Source organism: Ovis aries, chromosome 17 (genome assembly GCF_016772045.2).
Source record: "Ovis aries strain OAR_USU_Benz2616 breed Rambouillet chromosome 17, ARS-UI_Ramb_v3.0, whole genome shotgun sequence".
NCBI classification, from domain to species: Eukaryota; Metazoa; Chordata; class Mammalia; order Artiodactyla; family Bovidae; genus Ovis; species Ovis aries.
Window position 1 is genome coordinate 66,837,439 of NC_056070.1, and position 20,989 is coordinate 66,858,427.

A 20,989-nucleotide genomic window follows, 5' to 3' on the forward strand; every position below is an offset into this window, starting at 1 on the left:
CACCGGCCGTTTGCTTATCATGAGGGTTGCAAATATTCTTCATCCATTTGTCAGCCGGATTTTAATTTCACTTATGATGTCTTTCGTTAAATCTTTTTTTCTCCTTCTGTTTCATTTCAGGTACACAAGTCTATCCAATTTTCCCTTCCTTTGTGACTGATTTCTTTGTTTTTTTTTTTTTTTTTCTGCTTAAGAAATACCTTCCCTTCCCTAGTGTCATTAACTTTCCATTTTTGTCTTCAAATTTTTATTAATTTTTACATTTGGCTCTGCATTCACAAGATCCATCTGGAATTAATATTGTCATATAAAGGGAGAATCTATGTTTATATTCTTCCCTTCCCACCCCCTCCCCCCCAAATAAGGCCACTCTCCTTGGGGGAGGATATCAAAGCGCAGGAAGGGTCTTCTCTGGGACCTCCACTGGGACCCCTCCCCATCTTCTCAGAGAACAGAGAGGGCTCAGCATCCCGGGGGCCCCGGGGGTGAAGAGAACGCTCACTGGCCTCTCTCCTCTGGGGGATCGTGAGGTTCTCGTCGTAGCAGACCAGGCCACTGGAAGATCAGGTACTCGGCACTCCTCAGCTGGTAAGCCGCAGTAGTCCTGCCTGTGTTCATTTACTTCTGGAATGCTTTGCCCTCAAAATCAGATCAAGTGGGATGCAAGATGCTGCTTTGGTGAGGCGCCTTCTGAGCTTTTCTGTAAAAAAATGCACCGACCACGTTCTTCATTACAGTGTCCTGTATCCTCAAGGTGAGCTGCCGTGCTCATCTCCAGGCAGCTCGGTGGCCGGAAGGGGACTGGGGTGGGTTTGGCTATCAGGCCGACTTCCCTTCACCCTCAGATGCCTGTGTGTGACCTCAGGCAGGGCTTTCCCCACACCTTGCTGAGGGCTGCGCATCTCCCTGAAGGAGTCGCCAGCCTCCGATGACAGGACAGGTACAGATCGCACTCCGCTGTGACTGGGACACCATGGCTCAGGAGGTGGTAGCTGCAAAGAAAACCACACCACCAGTTTTCATTTTCAAAGCAGGGACATTCCCGTCTCGCTCAAGGACCTGATTTGCACCTGTTTATGGGATAGAATCGGGGCTCCCCCGACGTCTCGGGGGGCAAAGAATCCACCTGCAGTGCAGCAGGCATGGAAGACATGGGTCCCAGCCCTGGGTCGGGAAGGGCCCCTGGAGAAAGAAATGGCAGCTCACTCCAGTGCTCTTGCCTGAAAAATCCCATGGCCAGAGGAGCCTGGCGGGCTACAGGCCACGGGGTCACAAAGAGCTGGACAAGCACCTGAGATAGAATTACAGAACTCCCTGCGTGTGACTTTCTGGGTTTCCAGGGGCATGTCACCTGGGGAAGCGGTCAGTGAAGACGCTGAGATAATGTCTTACCAGGAGCTCAGGGTTTACAGGCTCTGAAGACACATTCCCTGGGTTAAGTGCCCTGCCAGCACTCCCTGGCTGAGGCACCAGTCTCTCCAAGACTCAGGTTTGTCATCTGGAATTTCAAGGCAATAATACTACTTTCCCTGTGTGACTGCCTCCTGCATTGTTTTGGAGCAAACCTAGACACCCTGTCATGGTATCTTTGGATTGTGCCGCATCTATCTCTGAGAGACAAGGACTCTAAAACATATCTTACATTGAGTTTTAAGCCACCATGTTATTCTCATGTTGGACGGTTCTAATGCACACTCAGGTCTGAGAGGCTGCCCTAGATGGTGTGTTGGCTCTGTGAGGTGAGGGCCAGGGCTGTCCTCGTCACTGAGAGTATTTCACCGAATCCTGCGGCATGTCAGCAGTTTGGGTTAAAACTTGGAGTAAACAAGGAAACAAATGGGAGATAGGAAGAGTTAAACACTTCAGTGAAAGAAGGAGCCAGACTTCACTGGCAAAAGGAATTTTTTTTTTTCCCTTTTTGCTTCTGCGGCCCCAAGCTTGGAGTTTGGCACTCTGGGGAAGGCACCAATCAGACCGTTGCCTGCATGTTGGAAAATATTTATGTCACCTCCCAAGCTGGGAGCACACTCAGCGGGTTTCCTGGGGCCGCCTGATAGACAAGGTTGCATCCCAGCAGCTGTGTGGAAGGAGGCGTGCCGGCCTGGCAGCTGTGCTCGGCGCTGGAGGCTGCCAGCAGCCTGGCATCGTACGTTAGAGGGAGACACACTTCTGTGACCACCAGCTCAAGGAAAGTGGGGGCTGGGGAGGGACCCTTGCTGCCTGAGACATCTCAGGGAGCTGCAGGCAAGCTGGGGGCTTGTGGGAGCTGGGCCAGGGTGAGGAAAGGGTATGGGTAAAGGGATGGGGCCAGAGAAGGAATCTGGCATTTATGAGGTGCTGGCGTCATGAAAAGTGCTTTAAAAGTGTTACCTCTGTGGGTCTTTGACATAACCTCTGAGAGCGATAAGGTCATGACCATTTTACAGATGAGGAAACTGAGGCTCTGAGAGAGTTGGTGAAACATGGAGCTGGGACTTCATCTCTCATTTATCCTTCTCAAATACTGCAGAACAAGCCTTGCCATTAAGCTATAACTCCTATATATGTAAAAAGCAGAGGCATCACTTTGCCAATAAAGGTCCGTCTAGTCAAAGCTATGGTTTTTCCAGTGGTCGTGTATGGTTGTGAGAGTGGGACTATGAAGAAAGCTGAGCGCTGAAGAACTGATGCTTTTGAACTGTGGTGTTAGAGAAGACTCTTGAGAGTCCCTTGGACTGCAAGGAGATCCAACCAGTCCATCCTAAAGGAAATCAGTCCTGAATATTCATTGGAAGGACTGATGTTGAAGCTGAAGCTCCATTACTTTGGCTACCTGATGCGAAGAACTGCCTCATTTGAAAAGACCCTGATGCTGGGAAAGGTTGAAGATGGGAGGAGAAGGGGACAACAGAGGATGAGATAGTTGGATGGCATCACTGACTCAATGGACATGAGTTTGAGTAAACTCTGGGAGTTGGTGATGGACAGGAAGGCCTGGCATGCTGCAGTCCATGGGGTCGCAAAGAGTCAGACATGACTGAGTGACTGAACGGAACTGAAGGTAAAAAAAAAAAACACCCACAAAAAATAAACTACTCACCACCTACTGCCATTATCTATCTATCTATCTATCTATCTATCTATCTATCTATCTATCCATGCACCCATCCATCTATCTGTCCACTCATCCATCTATTCATTCATCCATCCATCTACCCATTCATTCATTCATCATCTATCCATCCATTTATCCATCCATCCATTTATCCATCCATCCATTCATCTGTCCATCCATCCATCTATCTATCCATCCATCCATCCATCCATCTGTCTATCCATTCAGCCATCCACTCATCCATTCATCTATTCATTTATCCATCCATCCATCCATTCATCTATCTATCCATTTATCCATCAGTTCATCCATCTATCCATTTATCCATCCATCCATTCATCTGTCCATCCATCCATCTATCCATCCATCCATCCATTCATCTATCTATCCATTTATCCATCAATTCATCCATCTATCCATTTATCCATCCATTCATCTGTCCATCCATCCATCTATCTATCCATTCATCCATCCATCCATCCATCCATTCAGCTATCCACTCATCCATTCATCTATTCATTTATCCATCCATCCATCCATTCATCTATCTATCCATTTATCCATCAATTCATCCATCTATCCATTTATCCATCCATCCAATTATCTATCTATCCATCCATCCATCCATTCACCCATCCCTAGTTTTCTGGATTCTATTTATCAACTTGCATTCAACAGTGAACAGCTTATCCTGTAGAGTTGGAAAGATCTCCAGTTTTGATTACAAGAGACAGTAATCCCCTGAGGTTGTGCATCCACAGGGTGGAACTCTATTGATCACCCTTAAATTTCTACCACTTCCCTAAGGGTGACAATTGCATTAGGCTGCCCTGGCCGGTCATTAAGAATGTGAGCCCTGGAGTCAAACTGCTTGGGTTCAAGCCCAGTTCAACCTCTTATTCTGTGCCCTCGAGCAAGTTACTCTACCTCTCTGTGCCTCAGGGCCTCACCTGTAAGATGGGGATGTGAACAGGACTTCTAGGAGACACCTTGAAGATTAAAGGAGTGAATATTTGCAAAATGCTTAGCACAGTGACTGGCCCACTGGGAGCTATATTCTATGTACTTGCTGTCCCAGTTAACCTGGCTGTGTTAAAAAAAAATCACCCCCAAACCCAGTGGCATACAGTACTGAGCATTTATGATGCTCATAGGGTCTGTGGGTCAGAACTTCAGAGAGGCCACAGTGGGGCTGGCTTATCTAGAACTTCAACTGGAAGACTTGAAGACCAGGAACTGGAGTCATCTGAAATCTCACTTACTTGCCTATTTGATGGTTGACAACTCAGCAGTGGCCACAGGACTGGAAAAGATCAGTGTTCATTCCAATCCTTAAGAAAGGCAATGCCAAAAAATGCTCAAACTACCGCACAATTGCACTCATCTCACACACTAGTAAAGTAATGCTCAAAATTCTCCAAGCCAGGCTTCAGCAATATGTGAACCATGAACTTCCAGATGTTCAAGCTGGTTTTACAAAAGGCCGAGGAACCAGAGATCAAATTGCCAACATCCGCTGGATCATGGAAAAAGCAAAAGAGTTGTAGAAAAAACATCTATTTCTGCTTTATTGACTATGCCAAAGCCTTTGTGTGGATCATGACAAACTGTGGAAAATTCTGAAAGAGATGGGAATATCAGACCACCTGACCTGCCTCTTGAGAAACCTGTATGAATGTCAGGAAGCAACAGTTAGAACTGGAAATGGAACAACAGACTGGTTCCAAATAGGAAAAGGAGTGCGTCAAGGCTGTATATTGTCACCCTGCTTATTTAACTTATATGCAGAGTACATCATAAGAAATGCTGGACTGGAAGAAGCACAAGCTGGAATCAAGATTGCTGGGAGAAATGTCAATAACCTCAGATATGCAGATGACACTACTCTTATGGCAGAAAGTGAAGAGGAACTAAAAAGCCTCTTGATGAAAGTGAAAGTGGAGAGTGAAAAAGTTGGCTTAAAGCTCAACATTCAGAAAAATGAAGATCATGGCATCCGGTCCCATCACTTCATGGGAAATAGATGGGGAAACAGTGGAAACAGTTTAAGACTTTATTTTTTGGGCTCCAAAATCACTGCAGATGGTGACTGCAGCCATGAAATTAAAAGACGCTTACTCCTTGAAAAAAAAGTTATGACCAACTTAGATAGCATATTCAAAAGCAGAGACATTACTTTGCCAACAAAGGTCTGTCTAGTCAAAGCTATGGTTTTTCCTGTGGTCATGTATGGATGTGAGAGTTGGACTATAAAGAAAGCTGAGTGCCAAAAAACTGATGCTTTTGAACTGTGGTGTTGGAGAAGACTCTTGAGAGTCCCTTGGATGGCAAGGAGATCCAACCAGTCCATTTTGAAGGAGATCAGCCCTGGGATTTCTTTGGAAGGAATGATGCTGAAGCTGAAACTCCAGTACTTTGGCCACCTCATGCAAAGTGTTGACTCATTGGAAAAGACTCTGATGCTGGGAGGGATTGGGGGCAGGAGGAGAAGGGGACGACTGAGGATGAGATGGCTGGATGGCATCACTGACTCCATGGACGTGAGTCCGGGTGAACTCTGGGAGCTGGTGATGGACAGGGAGGCCTGGCGTGCTGCGATTCATGGGGTGGCAAAGAGTTGGACACGACTGAGTGACTGAACTGAACTGAACTGAGGTTTGTAAGCTGAGACCTTAGCTTACACAGGGACCACAGGCCAGCACATCTGTCCACAGCTGCACTGTGGAGCCTGGGCTTCCTCGCAGCATGGCGGCTGGCTCCGAGCCTGGGCATCCCAAGCAGAAGAGGACTGGGTGGAAGCTGCATCCCTTTTAGCGCCACCGTTGTTGTTGTTTGGCTGCTGAGTCACATCCAACTCTTTGTGACCCCGTGGACGGCAGCGTGTCAGGCTCTTTCAGATCTACCCTTCCCACCCCACCACCAAAGTCACGTGATATCATGATTCATGCACCTTATTTATCAGAGCAGTCACAAGGCCTCCCAGGGTCAAGGGGAAGGGGAATAGACTCTGCTTCTTGGTGGGGTATGGCAAGGCTGTTGAAGAGCAGAGAGGACTGGAAATGTTGCTCTTTTGGAGGAAAATGAACTGCTATGGCCATGACTCGCCATCCTCAAGCCGCAGGCATGGGATCTTGGGGAAGGAGGTCTCAGGAAGCTTCTGTGGCCGAGATTACGCCTCCCTTGGTGTACCCACAATTGTGCCTTCTGAGGTCTGGTAACATCTTCAATACCCTCAGGTCCCCATCTTCCCCACCATCCAGCCCCAGCCTCCTTTTGGCCTTGGGGTGGTCCTCCTGCATACCTGTTGTCACCAAAGGTGGGCTTCAGTCCTGTCACCCTTCAGGCTACCCAGGATCACATTTAGGGGGACTCAGACACTTCCCAGGTGGCTTGGAGAGTAAAAAATCTGCCTGCAATGAAGGAGACCCGGGTTCAATGCCTGGGTCAGGAAGATTCCCCTGGAGAAGAGAATGGCTACTTACTCCAGTATTCTCGCCTGGAGACTCCCATGGACAGAGGAGCCTGGCGGGCTACAGTCGCAAAGACTCATAAAGGGACAGACATGGCTGAGCGACTAATGTAAGCAGGCCCTTCATAAAACATGGGAAGGGCCTCTGGCTTAAACACCTCTTCCCTGAGGCAGGGCAGCACTGCAGGCCTGGCTCCTGCCTTGGGCAGAAGAAGGGAAAAAAGGGGGCAAACCCAGTCGTATCCACGCTTGAAGCCAGGCCCAGGCCCAGCTCAGAGAGACAGGAGCACCGCCCCTCCCCCCAGCCCCACCGACCCCCCGTGCCCTCTCTCCTTGCTGATGGAGGGCCTGGGGCAACAGAGATGAGCCTTGAGAAGAGTAGGTTCTAGGTTCAACCAGCATCTACATGGGTGATGTGGGCAGACAGGATGCCACAGGTGTGAGCAAAAATATATAGATATATATAATAAAAAAAGAAATACAACTCAAACAGCCTAAAAATGTTTGTAGAGCCCATGTGCCCGTCATCAAGGCTGTTAGCCCAGAGGGAGTTTTCCAATCACGTGTGGTTGTTTGGCTCCATCTCCCCTTCCATCCTGTGGTTCCAGGGAGCTGGTGTCCTGTAGGGGGGAGGACTCTGCCTCCTGTGAATAGTTTCATTGACCATTCATTTCATATGTGACAAAGTAACAGAACATGTATTAGCTAATGAAATAATTGATTCAATAAATCAACTGTCCTGAGTACTGATTACAGACCAGGCATGGTTCTAGGAGGTGGGAATGCCATGGCCAGTAAAACTGGGACAGCCCTTATCTTCATGGAACTTCATTCCAGTGGAAGACAGTAGACACTGAACAAGATAAATTAATTTATCATGTCATGTCAGAGGGCAAGGAGAACTCTGTGGAAATTAGAAGGGGGCTCAGAGGGTAAAGAAGCTGCTTGCAATGCAGGAGACACAGGAGGCGTGGGTTCAACCCCTGGGTTGGGGAGACTGTCTGGAGGAGGAAATGGCGACCCACTCCAGTGTTCTTGCCTGGAAAATTCCATGGACGATAGAGCCTGGTGGGCTACAGTTCTTGGGGTCACAAAGAGTCGGCTACAACTGAGCACACGTGGCACAAAGGATAAAGAGTGATATGCTGAGGGATAAAGTTTGAGCAGAGGCCTAGTCGGGGGAGGGGTAAGCCATGGGGGTGTCCAGGAAAGACAGCTTCTGGTGGAGAGGAGAGCAGATACACAGAGCCTACAGCAGCAGTGCCAGAGAGATTGTAGCAGGGGAAGAGGGGAGAGTGGAGGGAGACAGCTTGAGGGGCGGTTGTGTTGCCCTGCAGACCACTGTAAGGACATTGGGTTTTCATAATCAGTAGGCATAAACTCAGATGAACGAAGAAATAAGTGAGACAGTGGAGAGACGGATGGGTTTATGGCTGGATGGGTAGGTGAGTGGGTGGATAGGTGAATGGGTGGATGGGTGAGTGGGTGGATGGGTGAGTGGGTGGATGGGTGAATGGGTGGATGGGTGAGTGGGTGGATGGGTGAATGGGTGGATGGATGGAAGCGGGGGTGCAGAGCTGGTTTGGTGAGTGAATGAATAGATGTGCGGTTAGATGAGGGAATGCGTGAGTGGACTGAAAGATAGGCGGATGGATGGATGCCCATATGGGTGGATGGGCAGGTGAATGAGTGAACGGGTGGGTGAGAGGTGGATGGGTGGATAGACGGGTGAGTGAGTGGACACATGGATAGATGAATGGGTGGATTAACTCGTGGAAGGATGCAAGTATGGATGGTTGAATGAGTAGGTGGTTAAATGTACGGATAGATGAAGGAATGGCTGGATGGACTGCAGGACAGGTGAGTGGATGGAAGCATGGACACATGAGCGGACGGATGAATGGATAAACAGATGGCTGGGAGGGTGGATGAGTGGGTGGGTGGATGGTGGATAAACATGTGAATAAGTGGATAGCCGAATGGATGGATGGATGTACAGATGGACCACTGGTCCCTGGGCACACGTGCACTAACCTCTGCAATCGCCTTTCCGTTCCTAACCTGTGTTAGAGCCTCACCCCAGGACGGGGAACACCCAGGAAGGACGGGACATGACACAGTTGATGTCCGGATGCTCTCAGGGGTGGAGGCTGAACCTTAAATAACGCCTTTTCTTTTGTAGGAAGAGCGGTTCTGGAGGCTCAGGCGTTGGGAGGCATTTGGGGCAGGCAGCCGTCACTAACAGATTCATTAAGCTCGCTCCAGAGCAACGATAAAAAATCAATTTAGTTCACTAGGCAGCTTGAACGGGCGCCAGGAGCAGGGGAGCCCTCCCATCCGTGAGCTCAGGGCATGCAGAGAGGTGCTGCAGAATTGGGGGTGCTGGAGCATGGCCGCGTCCCACTGTCGAGGACACCCCTCCCCACTGCAGGGCTGCAGGGGCTCTGACAGGACGCCTGGGAAGGGGAGGGACAGCCCCAGAGTAGACGCCCCTGAGCGTCCCACGCAGAGGTGTGTGCTGCAGACACACCTCACTTGCTGGCGTGCTGGTCACACTCTTGCCCCTCCACTGCCCAGACTCATTCAGAGATACTTTAACAGCCTCTGAGAGCTGCCCAGATGCAGGGCCCTGGGCAGGGGTGCCCTGGAGATCTAGACAAGGTCTGCCCTTTGCGGAGCTCCCAGTATGTCTAGGGAGTGGATCTGGGCCCCGTGCAGGAGGGTGGGTGAGAGCAGAGGGGTGGAGAGGTGTTGAAGGAGAGAAGAGGGGGAGCAGACGGCAGGAAGGGTTTGGCAGAAGGAGGAAGAATTTGCATCCATCTCGGTCGCATAACGACACAAGAGGCAATTCAACCTGGGGTGACCAAAGGAACGCGTACTGAGGGCAAGAGTGATCAGAGTGTGGCCAGGGTTAGGGGACCCAAAGACAAGGTGCAGCACCTCTGGGCTGGCAACAGTGGGGAGCCGTCTGCACTCCAGGCCTGGGAGAGAGAAGGGGGAGTTCCTGGGACCTGGAGACAGGCGTGGCTGCGGGAGCTGGCCGCCCACCAGGACCTGGACCCTGGGGTGGAGTCAAGACCACAAGGTCTTCAGCTGATCTTGCCTTCTGCACCCTGAACCCCTTCAGGACCTGCATCCGGAGGCCAGGGCTGAGCGAGCTGGTGATGATGCCTACAGAAGGTCCATTCTCAGAGCAGAGGGCTCCGGGAGGAGCTGGAGGGGGCAGACGGGGAACAGACAGCTCAGCCCTGCAGAAAGCAGTCTGACAGAGCTCAGTGACTCAGTGGGAGAGAAATCACTCACGGGAGCCTCATCAGGGAATGCTGGGGCTCCCGACAGAGTCCTGGCGGCTTCTGGGATGAATGGGCTTCCGTGGATGAAACGGATGGAAGTAGACAGGAGGCGGTGGGGGAGAGAGAGGCAGAGAGGTGTGGAGGGGCGGGGAACAAAGTGATGGGGTGGAGGGTGGGAGACAGAGAGAGAGGGAGAGAGAAAGAGAGGGGGAGAGAAAGAGAGGGGGAGAGAGAGAAGGAAGGAGGGAGGGAGAGAGGCATAGACAGGAAAGAGGGACAGGCAGAGAGGGACACTCAAGGAGAGAGAGAGAGACAAAAACCCACGGGGATTGAAGGGAGAGGCTGGAGAGAGCGAGGAGCAAAGGAAACACGTGAGAAGATGTAACCAAAGGAGCAGAAGAGAGAGAACAAGGAGACAGAAAGAAATGAGAGAAAATGAGGGAGGGAGGTCGGGAGAGAGGAAGACGTGAGGGGCTTTGGAGGGCCCTCTGGGCAAGGGTTGTGCTGGGAGCTCCCGAGGCGGGCAGGGTGCCCAGCTAGGAAAGTCGGAGTGCCAGAGCTGGAAGACTGGGGAGACGGTGGCAGAGGAAGGGGAAGTGGCTTTGTCAAGGGCATCCGGCAGTCTGGGGGCCTCACAGCTTCACCAGGCTCTCACTTAATCCACCTTCCTGTTTTCTTAGTCACATCAACAAGCAACCTTGAAATGAGAACAGGAGAGACATAGAATTTCTCTATCACCTACTATGCGTCGGGCATTTAATTGACATCGAATGCTGGGTCCCTCTCAGGAAGGCTAGGGAGTCTTCATGCTGGGATGACATGCATGTACAGATGGGGAAACTGAGGCTCAGAACGGGGGCTCCGCCAGGACCTCGCTGAGTCTGGGCGGAGGCCCGAGTCCTCCTCCCAGCATCAGTTCCTGCCCGCCCCCTCTGGGTCTGCTGTGCGCCGCCCTGGACCCTGACATGAAGAGGACCATGTGTGGACGGGGCGGCGAGGAGACAGCTCTCTCCACCATTCCTTCTGGGCCTCCCTCTGCCAAGGAACGCAGCCAAAATTCCTTGGAATCTGTTGCTTTAAGCTACGCACTGGGGGGAACAGAGTCAGGCGGGGATGTTCATAATGGTTTCCAAATGTCTGGCTGCAGCTGCCTCCTCAGCAGGGAGAGACAAGAAGCCCTGGGGAGCAGGGAGACCTGCTCCCCACCTCCCTCTCCCCCACAAGCATTTCAGGGGTGCGGACACCCCCAGAGACCTGGGTAGAGGGGTGTGCTTCTCCGGTCAACAAGCTAAGGCATGAAAGAGGGGATGAATGAATGAATGGATGGGTGAGTGAGGGAGTGAAGATGGCCCAGGGTCCAGCTCTCCTTTTCTGTAAATCGGGGACAGTCACACCACAGCCTGCCACCCCCTCTGTTCCGTGAGGTCCTTTCATGCGTTAACCGTCTTAATGAAATCTCATGAGGATCCCAAGGGCATGCCCATTGGACAGACCATAAAACTGAGTCTTGGAGGGGAAGGCGCTGGCCTGAGCTGTAGAGTGATGATGGGGGGAGAATCGCTTGAATCCGGTCTGTTTCCAGAATTCCTGCCCTTGTTTTACATAGGCACACAGGAGACTTTCTGGATGACCTCGGTTTAGAAGCTGCGTAGACCAGATGCTCCTGGGGTAGGGGGTGGTGGTCAGAGCCAGCGAGTCCTCTGTGAGTCACGCAGACCTGATCTCCGTGTGGATGGTCATCCCTGATGGGTCATCCTCCCTTACCAAGGCTCAGTTTCCTCTAGTTAGAGTGAGCAGAATGGCCTCAGACTTGTTGGGTTGTCGAGGGAGGCTGACTGGATGTGAGTGAGAAACCTTTCCCATCACTGGCAGGCACACTGTAGGTGGTTTGTTTTTTTTTTTTTTTTTTAAATAATATCGATAGTATATCGTAAATGCATGCATGCTCATTATAACCTATAATTATTTCTGACTGTCTACTGCTGTTTATATGGTTTTATTTCCTTACTTAATCTGCCCTGCAAACCTACGAGGTCTGTTTGATCCCTATTTTATAGAAAGAATGAGGCTCAGAGAGGTTAAGTAGCCTGCATGAGGCCACACAGCTAGGGGGACATGGTGGAATTGAGAGCCCAGTTTATCAACCCCTAGGCTCTTTGGAGAAGGCAATGGCGACCCACTCCAGTATTCTTGCCTGGAAAATCCCATGGGTGGAGGAGCCTGATAGGCTGCAGTCCATGGGGTTGCTAAGAGTTGGACACCACTGAGCGACTTCACTTTCACTCTTCACTTTCATGCATTGGAGAAGGACATGGCAACCCACTCCAGTGTTCTTGCCTGGAGAATCCCAGGGACGGAGGAGCCTGGTGGGCTGCCGTCTATAGGGTCGCACAGAGTCGGACACAATTGAAGCGACTTAGCAGCAGCAAGCTCTTTAGTTAACACACATATGTGAAATCATGTCCATCTGTGTGCCTACCACTTAGGATTTTTTTTTTAAAAGGCTAGGCTCCCCTTTCCCCTCCCCTGAGGAATTCACTTTGCTCCTCTGCCTCCGTAGATGGGGCTCTGTGGTCCGGAGCCACAACCACGTGCCTCAGCCATCTGACAGTGTTGGCTTCCGTGCGAGGTTCCAGACCCTGGAGAAAAGGGCTCAGAAATGCCCGACAAAGCCCTCCCACCAGGCTCCAGGCCCTGCCTCCAATAGGACTTCTTCCCGTGGAATCGCATCTCTGTTAAGGTAAGTGAACCATGATTTGCTTTGAAATTTACGCATACCTGGCCTGTAGTTGCCTGAGTAGAATTAAGAGAGGGATGCGTCGTGGAAAAGATCGAGAGATGGCGATTCCAGCTGCCCCCGACTCCCCTGTTTGGAGAAGACCGCAGTTCGGCATTTTGTTGTTTGTTCCTTCTTGATAACGACGGCTATCATTGTGAGCAAACAGAGCACTCAGCTGTGCATATATTGATTTTTTTCCCTTAAAGCCAAGTCTATTGTTTTCTATTGATGAGGATAGTAAGTACAAAAGGATGAGACGATCAAGTCCTATTTAAGGAAAGGCACTTGTGTTAATATTTGGCATGGACTTACCCAGGGTGTAGCACTCACACACACGCCATCATCAGTCGTGTCCGACTCTTTGTGACCCCATGGACTGTAGCCTACCAGGCTCCTCAGTCCATGGAATTTTCCAGGCAAGAGTACTGGAGTGGGTTGCCATTTCCTTCTCCAGGGGATCTTCCCAACCCAGGGATCGAACCTGGGTCTCCCGCATTGCAGGCAGCCGCTTTACCCTCTGAGCCACCAGGGAAGCCCCTCCATGCATATATAGGTATTTTTTTAAAAAAAAAATTTTTTTGGCTTTGCCAAGTGGCACGTGGGATCTTAATTCCCTGACCAGGGATCAAACCTGCACCTCCTGCATCGGAGGCACAGAGTCTTCACCACTGGACTGCCAGGGAAGTCCTACACATAGATATTTTTGATATCCTTCGGTTCTGACTTTGGCTCAGGGTCTCAAACTTAGGCCCCGGCAGCTCACAAGAAAGAGTGCAGGGGTCTAACGGGGCCCGGGCAAGCCGGGCTCCCTGTGTCCCACCCGCGGGGACAGCTGCTATCGCTCTGCCTGGCTGCCGTCTCGCAGGAATGCAAGCTCAGCGTTACTATGTGTTCCCATTTTCCAAGAAATTCCAGAAATCTAGACTTTTATATGAAAGCTCCCATTTAAACATATTGCATGCAGCAAATTCCTTTTAAATAAAGCATATGTGGGACCAAAAAAAAAAAAAAACCCACCCTGTGGGGCTGCCCTGCATTTGTGACCTGTGTTCTTCGTGTCATGCAAATATCCGCCCCTCACTTTTAATTCAGCAGACGCATTCTCGTGGAATGATCCCACGTGCCTCTGCGACGCGGGTTTTGAATAGCGGGGCACTTTTTCTCCCAGTTTTCTTTCTTGGTTGTTAGCTTCTCCCCGGCCCCCTCCCTCCAGCTCCCCGCTCATCCTCTTTCCCTTCCCCCCTGCCCCCCAGCCATTCAATTTTATTAATGGTTGATTTTCTTTTTAAACTGTCCAGAGGCTGCTGTAAGCTCCACAGTTGCCAGTGGCTGATCGATATCTTGGCGGGAGGTGAGGGGTGGGGTAGGGGGAGAGTGTTATTTCATCAGCTAAGTGCCAGGTAATCTACTTGGTAAATCCCGTAGCCTCTTTTTAAGCTGGCCAGAGATGGGGCAAAGGAAGCTGGCCAAGGACCCAAATATGCCTCCCAGATGGAATCGGGAAGAGATTCGTGGAGACCCCCTCGGAGGTTTGATCTGCGTGTCCCTGGTCCCCCACGTTGCTAGTTAATCCCAGCACGTCTCCAAAGCTCACAACCATAGTTAGAACTGCTCTATCTGAACTAACGGAGACTTAATCTCACTGAACTGTCACAAAAATGCTACCTTGGGAGCAAGATGCTCAGGTTGAAGGCAGAAACTGAGGCAAGAAGAAGTTTCAGAGCACCTTAAGGCCCCCGGCAGACAGAGCCGGATCCGAACCCAGGGCTGGCTGACCGACCCCTAGACCCGAGTTCTTCCTGCGCGGGAGCTGACTCAGGGGCGGCCACGGAAAGGGGCCTGCGTGGAGCGGCAGGCGACCCCCCAGCCCCGCCACAGCAGAAGTCCCCATGGCCTTGTGAACAGTTTTACCACATTCTTCTGGTTCCTCTTTATGGAGACTGGTAGTCCCAGACGTTGTTCAATTATGGATTTATGGCAGCCAGGGCCGGCCAGCGCTCTCCTCCGCGCGGCTGGAAGGCATTAGAGCTGCAAGAGGATGCAAGCGGCTTTCCTGGCGACAGAGGCCCTGTGAGAACTTGAGCTCCAGCCCAGGGACAGGGTTTTCCTGTTTTTGGAGGGTCAGTTTCAGCACGGAAGCCAAGGGGGGGCGAAGGTGTGAGCAACCCGATACGCACAACACATGATTTCCATTGATTTTCTTAGCAGGACACCCGGGGACAAGGTTCCAGATTGCAGCAACCCCGCTGGGATAGGGGGAACGCGTGTGGAAGGGCTGGGAGTCCAAGAGGCTCCCAGAAGGAGAAGAGGGGAGTCCAGGTGGTGAAGAAGGTGAGCTTTGGAGCTGGACAGCAAGGGGGTGGGGTTCAAGTCTCAGCCACTCCAGTCCATCACCTGAGAACCCTGGACTCTTGACTGCATCCCTCTAAGCCTCCGTGTTCTCACCTGGGACGTGGGGGTGACAGTGGTGCCTGCTGCACAGAGGTGTTGCCAGGATTCAGTGAGATGCTGAGATTCCCATGTTTGACACGGGGCTCAGCGTGGATCTTCAGCACACTAGATCTTCTCACAAGTGATAAAGGGAGGGAATGATAACTCAGCAGTTGCTGTGAGCCAGGCTGGGGGCCACGTCTTTGGTACATACTGTCCCGCACCATCCTCACAGCAGCCTGTTTGAAAGAGGAGGACATGGAGGCTCAGAGAAGCACAGGGTGGCCCGTTCCGCCAGACGGAGGCCTGATGCCTCTAGTCCTTCCAGCTGCACGTGTCCTGCCTCCTGCCCCCCGGACCCTGGTGAGTGTAGCAGGTGGGGAATGACAGTATCCAGAGCTGAAAATGAGAGAGCCGGATCCTGGGGCAAAGGCTGGGTGTCTCCACCTGGGTGCCCTGGCAGCTGAGGCAGGAAGCCCTGGTCTTGGGTGAGGGGGGGCGGGCTCCCTGATGTCTGAAAGGTGCCCTGGCAGCTGAGGCAGGGAGCCCTGGCCCGCTGAAGTCTGAAAGCAATGGTGAATCTCCCTCGGTTGTCTCTGAAGGGCAGAGACAGCAGGAGTCAGCATCCTGACCTCCTGTCCTGAACCCCTGCGGGGGAATCGCAGCCCAGACCCTCTCAGGGCATCCGAGACCAGACAGGTGGCCTCTCTGAGCCTCGGGCTCCTGACCCGTGAATCAGGGCTGTGCCAGGCAGAGATGCTGCTGAGATTAAATAGGTGAACATGGGAGGTTGGCTCCTCCGGACACAGACCCTGGGACTCTGGGACTTTCCGTGCCCGGGGTTTATTGGGGTGCAATTGGGGAGACCATCGGGATCAACATGTCTGGGAGAAGGGAAACAAGCAGAGCGAGGCAGAGAGAAGTTGGGGTGCGATTCAGGCTCCCCCAGGGTCTCAGCTGATTCATGGGCGCTCCAGAGCCAAGAAGGCTCTTCAAGTCATTTTGCCCAGAGGCAAGGAGGCCAGGCCGCACCCCTGTCACTGAGCAGACACTGGAAGGAGGCTTGATCTTGGACAAGGCAGCTCTCGCTCCAGCAAAGGGCAGTTCCTAGGGGCAGGGGCTCAGCTGGGAGCCATCTGCCCTCACAGCAGCAGGGGCGACGTCTCGGTGGCCACTGCAGCAAAGCGCCACTTGACACCAGGGTGGGTCCAGGCACATCGCTCCCCTTTTCCTCTGCCAGGGAGCCTGCCATGAAGGCACCGAGGGACAGAGGCAGGTGGGGACAGGAGGCTGCCTTCCATGAGAGCAGGAAGCTGGGCTGGGGGAGAAGGGGTGATGGACGCCAGGAGGGAATTCTGCCCTGCCCATTATGTCTCACCGGGCTGGGGTCTTAGGTGAGATGGTTGCACAGTGGTGCTGGGGGTGGCGTCAGGGAGGTAGTATGCACCCTGAATCACACAGCTGGCTGCATCTGGGGCGAGCCAGGCAGGAAGCGCTGCCCCCAGGATGGAGGAGAAACAGCCGTGCCATCCGAGTGCTGTCCAACCCCCGCCCCCCCGCCCCTGCCCCCACCGCCTCCCCTGTCACACTGCAGGGCTCTGCCTTACAGCCGGCGCTCGACCCTGGAAAAAATTGACTGCCTGTTTCTGCCTGACTGCTCGAGAGTTACAGGCTGCAGAGACGAGGGGCGGAGGGGGGCCGGGGGCGGGCGGCCTCCTCCTCATCAGGATGGATTTTTCTGCTTCTCTGCTTGTAGGAAGAGCAGGAACAGGATACGGGAGGCTGCTCAAGGAGTAATCACCGAGCGGGCGAGGGCATGTCAGGGGCTGGCTGTGTGACGGAGGCGGGGTGGGGGGCGGGCGGTGAGGGCCGAGGCGGCGCGGGGGAGGCCGGGGGCCATGGCCTCCTGGGGAGAGTGGAAGCCGGGGCTGCCCGCGCTGCACACACGGGCACCGCCCACCGTCGTCCTGCGGTCTTTCCTCCTTCCTTTCTCCCTCCCGTCCCTCCATCCTCCCGTGCTCCTCTCCTTGTTTCCTCCCTTCATTCCCCGCCCCCGCCTCCCATCTTCCCTGCCCCCCCCATCCATTTGTCTGACCCTACATCCTTTAATTTACATACGTTCTTTCCCGTTTGCTCACATTTCTGGGGATCTGCCAAAAGCCCAGTGTGGTACCGGACCCCACTGATGACCGGATCAACGATTCTGGCCTCAGGGACTTCGCAGTCAGTCGAAAGAGGCTCTGACTCTGGGTGGGTTAGAGACACTTGAAAGGGTCAGAGCGGGCTTCCTGGAGGAGGAAGGATTTGAAATCAGCCTTGGGAAAAGGTCAGGTTAAGAAGAGGGATGGCGTCATAGAGGAGCAGTAAGTTTCTGTATAGGCATAACCGGAGGCTAGGGTGCTGGGCAGTGAGATGCAGGGGGTGGGAAATGGTTGAGCTGAGCCTGGAGACATGGATTTGGTCTGGATCATGCAAGCTTGGGGAAGAATCTGGACTTTGCTCTGCTTAAAGTGGGAGTCATTCTTATTTAAGCAACAGAATCCCTTTCTACATGAAATCTTAAGTGGAATTTCAAACCACAAAAAAAATGACCCAGGTGGGGCTGATCTGGCTTAAGCAGGGGAGGTTCCAGAACATTGCCCACTTAAACCTCACACTTACTCTCCACCATGGATCTTCCAGAACCTCAGCGTGCCATGAAACACAGTTTTAAAAACCACAGGAAGGTTACGGACTGGTTATTCCGTCTGGACTTCGATGAGACCCACGGACTGCAGGTTCCGCCTCTTGCATGTCCAAGAATCAGAGTTTTTGGGGGAGACAGTGAAGGCTGTGTTTCCTCCAAGTGGAAATCAAGTCCCAGCTCCCTGGGGAGACACAGAAGGTCATCCAGTATGGCTCATCGCCACCACACTCAGCCCCCACTTGCCAGCCATTTCCAACTACATGTGATTTCCAGACTGGGTGGAATCCAGCCTGCCTCTGCCTGGAGCGGCTCCCCATCCCTCCAGTCTTGTCTTGGGTCCCTGCAGACCTCCCACGACCGGCTCTGAGAGCTGAGGTCAGGGGCCATGCTGTATGCAGTTGGTGCTCAATATATGCTTGTTGCATGTACCTCCCCCCACACCCCACAACAAACCATGAAAAACGTGAATAGCAATGTGGACCCAAAGTTCATAAACATCTGTGTTCATCTTCCAGGATGGTGAAGTTCATGTGGGGTGAACTGGGAGAGGGCGGGGAGGAGGGGCGGTGTTGCTCCATGCCTGCAGTCAGTAGGTGCTCAGAACGTGCTGCTTGAGGGACACAGAGAGCAAACCCACATCTCCAGGAGGTGCTAAAGAATGATTCGGAGTATGAGACAGTGGTCACTGCTGGTCTGAACGTGTCCTTCAAACCTCAGGGCGCAGTCTCCCCCCTCCCCGCCCCCCCCCTGCTTTGCCTGGCACATGGAGGAGCCTGGAGCAGGGCAGCCTGTGGATGCGCACCCTCATTCCAACTGTTTACATCATTAATTCACACGGCCCGATTTGCATTTGCACTCCAACTCAATACTTTTTATGATGCAATTACTACTCAGAGATGAATTTTTTATGAGTTTTCCTTTTAATGTCTCCGGGGCCCTTTATTCTTAAGGAAATCTCCTTGTGGAAGAGGACTGATTCTCTTAGAGTGTGGGGAATGGTTTAGAGCCCCCTGACCCCCCCAGACACTGCCCGAATAGCCCCTCTCCCAGGCAGCCCTCCCTGGCCTCGACGCCTGGGGAGGAAGGGCCCCCTCGAGGATGGGCAGCAGTGAGGCTGGTGGTTAAGGGAACGAGCTCTGGGGTCAATATAACCTGGATTCAGACTCCCTCTGCAGCCTGGGACAAACAACTAAGCTGCTCTGAGCCCCAGGATTGTCATCTCATGAACAGGGATCCATAGCCACGTGGCCACTGACCTCATGGACTTGCCTGGGGGACACCATGGGCTCTTGTGTGCTTAAGTCCCTGGCTTTCGTGAAATATGTGCTGTTACGGTTATCATACGCCCGTACAAGGAGCAGCCAGCATCCATCCGCTCAGATAAACTAGCTTCTTGGCCTCTGTATTTCACTGGGTTGACGGGGGGGCGTGTTGGGGACAAGGGATCACCCACCCCCTAGAGAGATACAAAGAGTGTCTTTAGAGTTTAGAGACCTAAAGTTTGATACACAGGCAGACTTTCTTTCTCTTTCTTGCTTGTCCCGGTGCTGGTCAGTCCTATCTACTGGAATAGGAGGAAGCAGGGAGGAGGCCTCGGGGAGGCGGGCTACCGCCTGCAGAGGCTGAGACGGGCCTGTACTCACACGTGCCTCTGTTGATTCCTAGAATCTCCCAGACCTTGACTGACTGGCGTCTTCTTCTCTTTGCAGATGCAGCACCTGAGGTCCGGCGGTGGGGAGAGGGTGGGCCTGCGGACCTACTGCTCCTTGCAGTGTTGAGAGGTCTCTGCCCATCTCTGTGTCCATCATTAGAAAGTGAAAGTGAAAGCCGCTCAGTCGTGTCCGACTCTTTGCGACCCCATGGACTGTAGAGTCTGTGGAATCCTCCAGGCCAGAATACAGGATTGGGTAGCTGTTCCCTTCTCCAGGGGATCTTCCCAACCCAGGGATCGAACCCGCCGCGTTGCAGGCGGATTCTGTACTAGCTGAGCCACGAGGGAAGCACCCATCATGGGGCAACTCCTATTCATCCATAGCGTGCTAGGCCGAGCACCCCATCGTCAGGGAAGCTTTCTCGGAATGCCCTGTGGCAGCGTGGATTTCCTGTTGTAGCTGTGTATCAAACAACCAAACTTGTGACGGATTTTTCTTTTCTCCCGGTGCCGCTTTCTCCCTCCCCCCGTGCTTTCTTCCCATTCCTCTCTCTCTCACCTCTCATGCATCTATCAATCTATCCATCTATCCACCTTACATTGAGCAGCCATTTTTAGTGGGAAAAAAAAAGAAAAAAGCTACACATTCAGAAAAGCAAATGTTTACACAGCACAAAAGCTCTCTCACCTCCTTGTACCCTAGCACCTAGCTCTATCCCTGAGGCATCCATTGTCCCCGACTCCTCGTGGATTCTCTCAGAGATCTTTTTGGCAAGTCCAAGTCCACGGAAGCCCAGCCAAGGTCTCTGTCCTTTACGGATGGATGCACCATAATCACTGTCTGAGCCCTGGCTGTTTTCACCTAGAGGATGCTTTGTGTCACTGTATAGGCATCGGCTTCCTTTAAAGGGCCGCACGGTGTCCCGTTCTGGGATGAGCCAGACTAGATCGATCCGGGGACCCTTTTCCTCCTCGTCATCTGTCGCTGCCTTTTGGATGCCTGTCTCTCGGAAGTGACTGTAGGCTTCATGGGCACGGAGCGGTTTTTGTGTTCTATTTTCTATTTCTATATCTTCGGAGTATAGCTTGGAAAGTCTTGAATACAGCAAGTTCTCAGTAAACAGTCCTCGAATGGGTGGATGGAGGAAGGAAGGAAGGAAGGAGAGGAAGAAGGACGGATGGATGGATGCGTAGATGGCTGATAGAACCTGGCCTAGGTCTGTGCTTCTCCTGCCTCCCCCTGCCTCTCGTGGCCCCTTGACCTTGATCTCCCCCAGGGAGGACCCAGTGAGGAGTCCCTGTCTTCTGGGGAGGGGCGCTGCCTTGCAGATAAGCACACACTGTCCCATTGTGCACTGTGAACCCGGGAGCCACAGCAGGCTGCCAACCTAAGTTCTCCCTTGGACGCTCACGAACAGCAGTGACTCCCCGAGCCTGCCAGGGTTGGGTGGAGTCGCACCACGTTATGGAAACTTCTATTTCTGCTTTACAAAAACAAATCAGGGGAGGAGAGCTGGCTCTGCGCGAGGCCCACACTGGCCCCTGAGTCATCTCTATCTCGAGCAAGGGCGAGAAAGCCCTCCCAGG

General features: G+C 52.6%; 1 long non-coding RNA gene across 1 annotated transcript; it reads left to right on the forward strand.

Moving 5' to 3' along the window:
• Positions 1–11,704: 11,704 nt before the first annotated feature.
• Positions 11,705–20,123, forward strand: LOC132658067 (uncharacterized). Its single transcript, XR_009597072.1, has 3 exons — positions 11,705–12,596; positions 14,841–14,966; positions 19,461–20,123. It is a non-coding gene; the product is annotated as an uncharacterized LOC132658067 (long non-coding RNA).
• The last annotated feature ends 866 nt before the right edge of the window (positions 20,124–20,989 follow it).